Genomic DNA, 10,866 nt, shown 5'->3' on the forward strand with positions numbered 1-10,866 from the left:
ACGGGTATGCCATAAAATAATAGAATCAGATAAAAATGACGCGTAAGAGATAAGAAGATTCATGTGATATCATTCATTGTGTATTGGAGTAATAAGAACGTGTAAGAGATAAGAAAATTCACGTGATATCATTCATTGCAGTTCCTAAGAAACGTTATAGAGCCACTATAAAATCATAGCATCCATAGCCAGACAAGGCACTCGAATCAGCTTTAGGCTTGGCATTTGTACTATCTTTTGCTCTCTAGGGTTTAGAAACTACATTTCTAAGCTAGATCTACTATTCTTTTGCAAAAAAATATGGAAGTTCAATCCCTGAATCAAGACCTTGAATGATTGGAGCCCCCAAAACACAATATGTTGAACAATTGTAAAATATGATTTTGATTTTGCCTTTTTTGTTTTTATTTTTATTTTTTCTAATTCCTTCTTCTTCTTCTTCTTCTTCTTCTTCTTCTTCTTCTTCTTGTCTTTTTTGCTTTGATTAGAGCCTAAAATCAAAATTTCAAATGATTGGAGCCTCTAAAACACAATCGACTTGATTGTGATAAAGTCGAAATTTTTTTCTCTCTATTTTATGTTTTTTCCACATTAATTCGATCTTGATTTATGTAAGCGATTATTGATTTTAGAGCATTCAAAACATGATCTACTCAATTGAGGTAAAGTATCGCTCTTTCTCTCTCTCTATCCCCCCCACCCAACTTTATGTTTTTTATATTTTTTCTATCATTTCCTCTTAATTAATACAACTTTTTTACTTTGATCAGAGCTTGAAATGAAGGCTTCAAACGAATGGTACCTAAGAAACACAATCTACTTGATTATGGTAAAGTTTGGCTTCCTTTTTCTATTTTTGGTTTTGTTGTTTTGATTTCCTCTTGATTTATATAGAAATTATCCTTCTAAAGTAGGTCGATGCTTTTATTTTTTGTAGGTTTTTAAGCAAGATAAATTAATATATAGATCAAGAATCTATTTGGATACATGAAGTAAGGTTCATAGCAAAAGCTTTTCTTTTAATTTATTTTTGAATATTTTAGTTAATTTGTGCTTGCATAACATGGGTATATGGAGTTTCATCTTATTTTCAGAAGATTTTCTTTCATCGTGTTTATGTTTTCCCTTTGTGCACCAGGTTCCCCTTTATATATATGTTTATGTTTTGCCTTTACTTTAAAATTATTTGCCGATTATAATTTAGAATTGGCCTTTAAATTTAAAAAGAACTTATGTTATTTATATTTTGCACGTAGACGACTGAAATTTTTACTACCTTTTGCATGACATAAGTAGTTTAAGTCTTGTTTAGCTGTAGAAAATAATTTTTATTTTCATTTTCAATTTTTCAAAGAATATAAAAATTGTCATCTTGTATTTCTAAAGTTTTCTTATGCAAGTTTTGGAAAACTAGAAAACAATGTGATATTTGTTTTTCAATTCTTGGAAATTGAAGATAGAAAGTAATTATTTTCACAATTAAACAAGGTTTAATCATGTAATGTAGATATGCTGGGATAGTAAGATAGTTGCATGCAAGTTAAAAATGAAGAACAAGACAACCTTTTTCTTCGTTTGTATGCTTATTTCCATTAACATCTCTTCGTTAAAAGTGTGTTAGAGAGAAAAAGAAATCATTGGGCATAGATTGCAAATAAGAAAAAAAAAAATGTAAAGTATTCCTAGATTGCAAAGATAAAAATATGATCCGAAGGAATTGATCTATAGATTGAGAGAGAGGGGAATCAAAACGAGGGAGCGTAATATGTTGGGGTTCTATTGGGGCTTGATTTTTTTAGCAGATAATGATGCAATAATAATAAAAGCATAAAAAAAAAATATTAGCAATGAATCTAGTCTACTAATACTTGCTTTTTAGTGACAGATCAAAATTGATCACTAATAAAAAAAAACATAAAAAAGTATTATTGATGAATGCATATTCGTCATTAATTATCTTCAAATCAAATTTATGTTTGCTTTATTAGCAACATATACAAACATATTACTAATTAATAGTTTAAAAATTATCAAAAAAACTATAGTGTTGTAATTCCTAGGAATAGGAAGTTTTGAGGTAATTGAGAGTTGGGTCATGTTCTCTTCGGTTTGGTGTCACCTAGGTGGTCCAAAGTGCTTGTTTAAGTTAGAATTCCAAGTGATTAAAAAAACAAACAAACAAACAAACTTTAGTGTTAATATCCCTACGAAGATAAAAGCTTTTAGTAAAAAAAAAAACACAATATTAATTACCTATGAAAAGTGTCAATAATTATAGAGTTATAGCAGCAATTTTGAAAAGTGTCCCTAATGAGTATCGGTGGCATTTTAGAAAATGTCAATAATATTTTTTTATTAATAGCACTTTTATACATGTCACTATTAATTTCATCACTATAAATCTTTCTTTCTTTTCTTTTTTTGTTGTGCAGTCACTCTCTTAGAGATCTTAGTGTGAACTAAGCATACAAATGAGGAACAATCTTTTGTTTGGTGTTATGACCTACGAGACAGTGCAAAGTTGCCACAAAGGGCATCCTATTCATGAGGTCCTTGCATCAAGTCCTCTCATGCAATGAAAATACTTCAAATAGTGGGTCTCACCATACTATATGTGGATCCTATCATGTAAGACCCAAATTTTCATTAAACGAGAGGGCCTAATTAGATGCTTAGATCATGTTAACTTATACAAAATAGTTTTACTTATTTTCAAATTTCAAAAATTATAGCAAAAATACCACTTGATTTTCTAGTTTTGAAAATGTGTACCCAAAAAAATAGAAAGTTAGAAAATAAGCGGTGCTTTCTGTAATTGTTAAAATTAAAAAGAAACTATTTTCCATAAATGAACAAAACCTTAACTTATTTACAATGCAGAAGATATAAAATGTTAACAATGCAAGCATTGTGATCATTGCAAATGCATGTAGTAGGGATTGGATAGTGCATGCAGTAATTTTGCTTCTAGGTCAATAGTGTGAATGACTTGGAATATGTGGTCCCTTCCTGTATGATTTGGAACCCTCCAATCACAAGATATTGTATTACTGTTTGACCCACTAAAGTTATGTGGGGCCTGCATTATTGGAACTCACTCTGTGTAATACCTCTTAGTTGTACGAGTTCAAATGCTAATGTGACATCTTGTGATTGGAAGATTCCAAATCTTATATGGAGATACCACTCCTTACAAGTCTCTCTATTATATCATGAAATGTGCATCTTGCTCCAATGATATATTTGACTGGTCATTACATCCCAAAGGGTTGACCTTTAAATTATTTGCCAATTATAATTTAGAATTGGCCTTTAAATTTAAAATGAACTTATGTTATTTATATTTTGCACGTAGACAACTCAAATTTTTACTACCTTTTGCATGACATGAGTAGTTTAAGTCTTGTTTAGCTGTAGAAAATAATTTTTATTTTCATTTTCAACTTTTCAAAGAATATAAAAATTGTCATCTTGTATTTCTAAAGTTTTCTTATGCAAGTTTTGGAAAACTAGAAAACAATGTGATATTTGTATTTCACTTCTTGAAAATTGAAAATTGAAAGTAATTATTTTCACAATTAAATAAGGTTTAATCATGTAATGTAGACATGCTGGGATAGTAAGATAGTTGCATGCAAGTTAAAAATGAAGAACAAGACAACCTTACCATTAGGCATAGATTGCAAATAAGAAAAGAAAAATACTAGTAATGAATCTAGTCTACTAATACTTGCTTTTTAGTGACGGATCAAAATTGATCACTAATTAAAAAAAACATAAAAAAGTATTATTGATGCATGCATATTTGTCATTAATTATCTTCAAATCAAATTTATGTTTGCTTTATTAGCAACATATACAAACATATTACTAATTAATAGTTTAAAAATTATCAAAAAAACTATAGTGTTGTAATTCCTAGTAATAGGAAGTTTTGGGTTCAATTTCGCAGGAAGACTAATTCTTCATCTATCAAGACTAATTCCTACTGTTGGGTCATGTTCTCTTTCGGTTTAGTGTCACCTAGGTGGTCCGAAGGGCTTGTTTAAGTTAGAATTCTGAGTGATAAATAAAAAAAAAAAAAAAAAACAAACTTTAGTGTTAATATTCCTACGACGATAAAAGCTTTTAGTAAAAAAAAATAAAATTATTAGTTACCTATGAAAAGTTTCAATAATAATAGAGTAATAGTAGCAATTTTGAAAAGTGTCCCTAATGAGTATTGGTGGCATTTTTAGAAAATATCAATAATACCTTTTTTTTGTTAATAGCACTTTTATACGTGTCACTATTAATTTCATCACTATAAATCTTTCTTTTCTTTATTTTTTTTTTCTTGTGTAGTCTCTCTCTTAGTCTCTTGCATGTGTGCCCTACAACTTGTTAACCAATGTTGGTAGAGATCTTAGTGTGAACTAAGCATACAAATGAGGAACAGTCTTTTGTTTGGTGTTATGATTTATGAACAGTCCTATTCATGAGGAAAAATTGATCCTTGCATCAAGTCCTCCCATGCAATGAAAATACTTCAAATAGTGAGTCTCACCATACTATATGTGGATCCTATCATGTAAGACCCAAATTTTCATTAAACGAGAGGGCCTAACTACATGCTTAGATCATGTTAAGTGATACAAAATAGTTTTATTTATTTTCAAATTTCAAAAATTACAGCAAAAATACCACTTGATTTTCTAGTTTTGAAAATGTGTACCCAAAAAAATAGAAAGCTAGAAAATAAGCGGTGCATTCTGTAATTGTTTAAAATTAAAAAGAAACTACTTTCTATAAATGAACAAAGCCTTAACTTCTTTACAATGTAGAAGATATCAAATGTTAGCAATGCAAGCATTGTGATCATTGCAAATGCATGTAGTAGGGATTGGACAGTGCATGCATTAATTTTGCTTCTAGGTGAATAGTGCGAATGACTTGGAATATGTGGTCCCTTCATGTATGATTTGAACCCTCCAATCACAAGATATTGTATTACTATTTGACCCACTAAAGTGATGTGGGGCCTGTATTATTGGAACCCACTCTGAGTAATACCTCTTAGTTGTATGAGTCCAAATGCTAATGTGACATCTTGTGATTGGATGATTCCAAATCTTATATGGAGAGACCACTCCTTACAAGTCTCTCTATTATATCATGAAACGCGCATCTTGTTCCAATGATATATTTGACTAGTCATGACGTCCCAAAGGGTTGACCTTCTACCAGAAGGACACATTCCAAGCTATCTCAACATGGGTGGAGAATTTAGGATTTAATAGTTTTCAAGATTGATTTTAAGGAGTCGCCATTAACCTATATTATTTTGGGTGTAGTTAGAACACCTTCATTTTAATAGTTTAGTCTGTGCTACCCATTAGAGATTGAGAGTTTGATTATACGAGGAGAAGGTATTAGCACCTCTTACATATCCATCTAGTGGATTGTACCTAATTAACCTAAAATTCTTGAAAAGTTTAACTAATTATGACTCAAATTCTTACCTACCTCATCATTGACTCTGTACCAAATAGAAGTCGATGTTTTCTTTTTAAAGATATATGTAAGACATAATAATGAGGTAAATTATTTAAGTAACTTATTTTTTTTTTTTTAAATCCTAGGAATTCATGCACAAAACAAAGAGGCATAACTTTAAGAAGTTGCTTTTATTTAAGTAATTATATTATTTATTTTATCAATATTGAGAAGTACATGCATAGGATAGAAAATATCTCTGATTTTGGTTTATAAAGGTATGCACAATACATAACCTTAAATGTTGGTTTCCCATAATGTTTATTCCTTTGATATGATGAGTTATCATTTTCATGTATCTTAATCATTTAAAGTTTGAGAAAGCCTACTCAAGATAGAACATTCTTTTAATTTCAATTTACCATGGGTATGCACAAGACATGAACCTTTAAAGGTATCTTTCACAAACTTAGAATTTTCCTTTGGCTTTACATATTTATTTCAATTTGTTTTTCTAATATCTACTTTTGTAGAACCTTTTCATCATGGAATCTAAATTTTATACTCAATTCAATATTTAATGGTTTTCTAATATTTCTTTTAATTAAAATTTTGCCTAATTTTAATACTTTAAATTTCATTTTATTATCTTTTATTTAAAATAAATTGTGTTAAAAAATGGTTCACATTGGTTAATGGAATAAACCGTTGTTGAACGGTTCAACAAATCAACCTATATAAACAAAACTATGCACACAAAGCCTAACCCTAGCTACACTCCTTACTCTCTTCTCCTCATACCTATGGTTGTTGCCTCAACCTCGCAACCATCTCCATGAATCGGTGTCATAGATCTTCACAACTCTATTTGTCACCAATAAATCCTAACTTTGTCTTCTTCTTCGATTATCAACTCTAGATCCTAGTTATTGTACTAAACCCTAACCTTATCCTCACAAAATTTTGACCTTTTTAGATCCTTTTCTATGGAGATCCAAGTTCCATTTCCACCTTGAACCCTAGGGTCTATTTTATTAGTCACCATATGGCATACGCTTGCATGAGTCCTTGTTCACCACAAACACCCCCACTCAATCATCATTAATACGACTTCGACTAAGAATCAATTTATTAGAGTGTCACCAATTTTTGTTAAAGCTACCATCCTTTGAACCATGGGTTTTCACATCAACAAGGTTTAATTTTTTCTCACTTTCTCTTCCTCAATTTCTATTCTCTCTCTCTCTCTCTCTCTCTCTCTCTCTCTCTCTCTCTCTCTCTCTCTCTCTTCTTCTCATAATTACTAACTATTGATTTTTTTCTTTTCAGATTTAGTTGCCTCTCTCTAAATTTCTCAAGGTACTCTGCTATGGTCTTTATTTTTTTCAAAAGCCACCACCATTGGTAGTAATCCTTCGTGCAAACTCGCCATGAACCCCAAAAATCTACAGTAAGCTAGGTTTGATTTTCTCACATATGTGTTGATGTTGTGGTTGTGTTAGAGAATTATTAAGTTCATAATACTATTAATTGAAGTGTGTGGGTGTGATTTTAATATGTTCTTCATGGTTTTTGGATTTAATGTTTTGGAATCAATTGGGATTAAATAAGAAAGAGATTATATTACCTAAGTTAGGGTTTCTCTAGCTGGAAGTGGGATTTCAGTTTTTTGGCCTTTTATAAATTTATACCAAAGATTGTGACTCGGAGTATTTATTGTTAATTAGCACATAGTTTACATCATTTTAGATGTGTTGCTTCTAATTTGAGTGTTCATTCACATATCCTAGTTTATTTTGATTTTAATTTATGCACCGTCTTTATATTAAACAAGTTCTAAGAAAAAAAAACTTCCCACATTAATGCATATTCCATTCATATATATATATATATATATATATATATATATATTAAATGGAAAACAAGGCATTTTACACACCCTGATTTTGAATGCACATAAGCTTTTAGCAGTTTTGATTTTGAACTAACATACATCATCAATCACCTTAGGCTTCAAATGCATTACCTAGTTCTTAACTAGCCTAAGAATTTTGATTGTTAGGTCACACAAGGTGATACATTCTTCTTATGCTCTAGAGAGAGGGTTTCACTATGATGGTATATACAGGATTGAGAAATGTTGGCAAAAAGTAGGAATTCAGGTGGGGCATTGAGAAATTTTTTTCTTGGATGTGTTATTGATAAATGTGTTCTTTTACAAAATTTTGCTCGATTAGGACTTTATAATGTGTAGATATCTTTTTGTTCGATGTGATAATGAGTCTGCTTCATGGACAAGGTTTTTGTTGTCATCTTTCATAACAACAGAAAATAAACTTCTTTCTCTTGATAATCCTTTTTGTTGTTTTGCAGCAATGAACATGAAGACCGTCCAAGACCTTTGCCAGACATTGATAACTTAAAGGGTGAAACTGATATAACTGAAAGGAAGGCAATTCCTTCTTGGGATTATGATGTGAGAAAATCATATTTTTAGTTTCAACTAAAACTTGTCATCTCTCTTTGTGGTTTGACTGCTGCTTTTGGGGCATCCTCATTTCTTATAACATAAGAGAAGAAACAAAGATTATTAATATATTATGTATTGGGTATTGCCTCTCTACGAAATATGATTGGAGGCTTAATTCTACTTCTTTCAATTTCTCTGTCTAGAATATTTTCGTCCAAGATGTTTAGGTTGAACGCCTTTGAAGTTAGAGTTTGCTAAGGCATTCAAGTTTTGTTTCTCATGAAAAGAAATGTTGCTGGACATGGAAGAGAACTCCACCACGTAGTAGGAGACAAGTGGATGGTGGAAATTCAAGGAAAAGAAAGCGAACAAAGCCTGAATATATAGCTCAAGACAAGCTTCTAAAAGGTTTAGTTTTGTATCTAACTTTCCATTTTGCAAAATGATCTTCTACATATTTTCTTGTTTTTGTTTCATATCGAATCATTACATAAATCCAGCTTCCCCATCATGACTTTTCATTTTACTAAAATTGTTTCCAAACATGGTATGTTTCTAAGGTTTTTGTCACTTCTAATTGTTCCCACTTCTAATTGTTCAAATATGTAGAGTTCAACTATCATATCTGCAGAAAGGCGATGACTCTCCCACTTACTACCCCATGTACTCATAACTTCAGTAAGGGTTGTCTGGAGGGTGTCTTTGCTAGTCAAACTTTCATGAGGCAAAGAACATGCAAAGGTAGGAGGACGTTACGAGCACAAAATAATATCATGAAATGCCCATCTTTCTCAAATGTTATATCAGACCTTCTAAAAAATCCACAGGTATATTTGGAAATTCTGTTAAAACTTCAATTTCAAAAAGGGAAAGCATGGATGGTCTTGTCTTTAAGAGACTAATCATAACTATTGTGAAATATTCTTGAGGGGCTATCTCTATGGAAGATTTTTTATGAGCTTGATTTATTAAGTTTTAGGTTATGTCTACTAACCACTTGTAATGTTTCTATTAGGATTCACACTGTAATTTGATCAGTGCATTTGCATTATGATTTTTAAATATATAAAACACACCAACACGCTACAACTTAACTGATTGATAATGTAATATCTTATTTGTCCTTGATCTCTCTTTTAACACAGACAATTTTTTGCTAGAATGTTAAAACAATTGAAATAGTAAATGTTGCTAGTTTCCCTTGAAGATAGTTGTGCTCCCTTGATAGGTTAACAGAGAATTGATGGGTGTAATTGAATTGCTTCAGAGGAGGGATGAAGTGGCACAGGAAATGGCCGAGTCATCAAGTGATGAAGTTGATAGCATGGAGGAGAGCTCATATGAAATTGTGGGAGAGGCATAAACATTCTATCTTAATTTTGGGTGTTTGTAGGATGTCAAAGGGGTCTATCCACATCCTCCAACTATAATCAAAGCTCCATAAACTCAAAGAAAAAAAGAGCAAGGTGATTGCTTGCCAAACCTCGGGGTAGGCGGTGCTCAAAGAAGATAAAAATGCTGAAATGAAATTGAAGTACTTTCTTGTTATACCTCAAATGCTAAAATAATAAAATAGTAATAAATTATAAAAATACTATAATGCAGTTGTGGTATGATTATTGATCTATTATATTATTTATAGTCTTAAAATAAAATAAAATACTAATTATTCATATCATTAATTACAATTATGTAATGGTAAAATTTAATAATGAATAATCAAAAAATATAACATTATTGTTTAATAAAATATGATGTAATATAACAATAACCATAACATCATATTTTATTAAACAATAATGTTATATTCTTTTGATTATTTACTATTAAATTTTACCATTACATATTTGTAATTAATCATATTAATAATTAATATTTTATTTTATTTTAAGACTATAAATAATATAATAGATCAATAATTATAACTCAATTATATCATAGTAGTTTTTATAATTCATTATGATTTTATTATTTTAACATTTGAGGTATAATAGGAAAGTACTTCAATTTTTATCATCTCTGACCACCCCTCCCCTGAGGTTTGACAAGCACTCACCTTGGCTTTTTTTTTTTTTTTGTTGCTCTTGAGTTTATGGAGCTTTGATTATAGTTGGAGGATGTGGAATGACCCCTTTGGGCTTCCTCCAAACACCCAAAATTAAGATAGAATGTTTATGCCTCTCCATCAATTTCATCTGAGCTCTCCTCCATGCTATCAAATCCATCACCTGATGACTCAGCCATTTCCTTTGCCACTTCAACCATACTTTGAAGCGATTCAATTACACCCATCAATTCTCTATTAACCTGTCAAAGGAGCACAAATGTATTCAAGGGAAAGTAGCAACTTCTACTATTTAAATTGTTTTAACATTCTAGCAAAAAATTGTCTGTGTTGAGAGAGAGATCAAGGATAAATAAGATATTACATCATCAATCAGTTAAGTTGTAGAGTGTTGGCGTGTTTTATATATTTAAGACATCATAATACAAATGCACTAATGAAATTATGAATCCTAATAGAAACATTACAAATGGTTTGTAAACATAGCCTAAAACTTAATAGATCAAGATAAAAAAAAAATCTTCCATAGATGTAGGCCCTCAAGAATTTTTCACAATAGTTATGATTAGTCTCTTAAATACAAGAGCATCAATGCTTTCACTTTGTGAAATTGAAGTTTTAACAAAATGGCCAGTCATACCTGTGGACTTTTTAGAAAGTCCGATATATCATTGGAGCAAGATGGGCATTTCATGATATTATTTTGTGCTCATAACATCCTTTGACCTTCGCATGTTCTTTGCCTAATGAAATTTTGACCAACAAAGACACCCTCTAGAAAACCCTTGAAGAAGTTATGAGCACAAGGGGTAGTAATTGGGAGAGTAATCACCTTTCTACAGATATGATAGTTGAA

General features: G+C 30.7%; 1 long non-coding RNA gene across 1 annotated transcript; it reads left to right on the forward strand.

The window, feature by feature from the left end:
- Nucleotides 1-202: 202 nt before the first annotated feature.
- On the forward strand, nucleotides 203-9,498 carry LOC131153618 (uncharacterized). The gene is made up of 3 exons (XR_009136281.1): nucleotides 203-829; nucleotides 938-992; nucleotides 7,849-9,498. It is a non-coding gene; the product is annotated as an uncharacterized LOC131153618 (long non-coding RNA).
- Nucleotides 9,499-10,866: the final 1,368 nt, after the last annotated feature.

Source organism: Malania oleifera, chromosome 4 (genome assembly GCF_029873635.1).
Source record: "Malania oleifera isolate guangnan ecotype guangnan chromosome 4, ASM2987363v1, whole genome shotgun sequence".
Classification (NCBI taxonomy): domain Eukaryota; kingdom Viridiplantae; phylum Streptophyta; class Magnoliopsida; order Santalales; family Ximeniaceae; genus Malania; species Malania oleifera.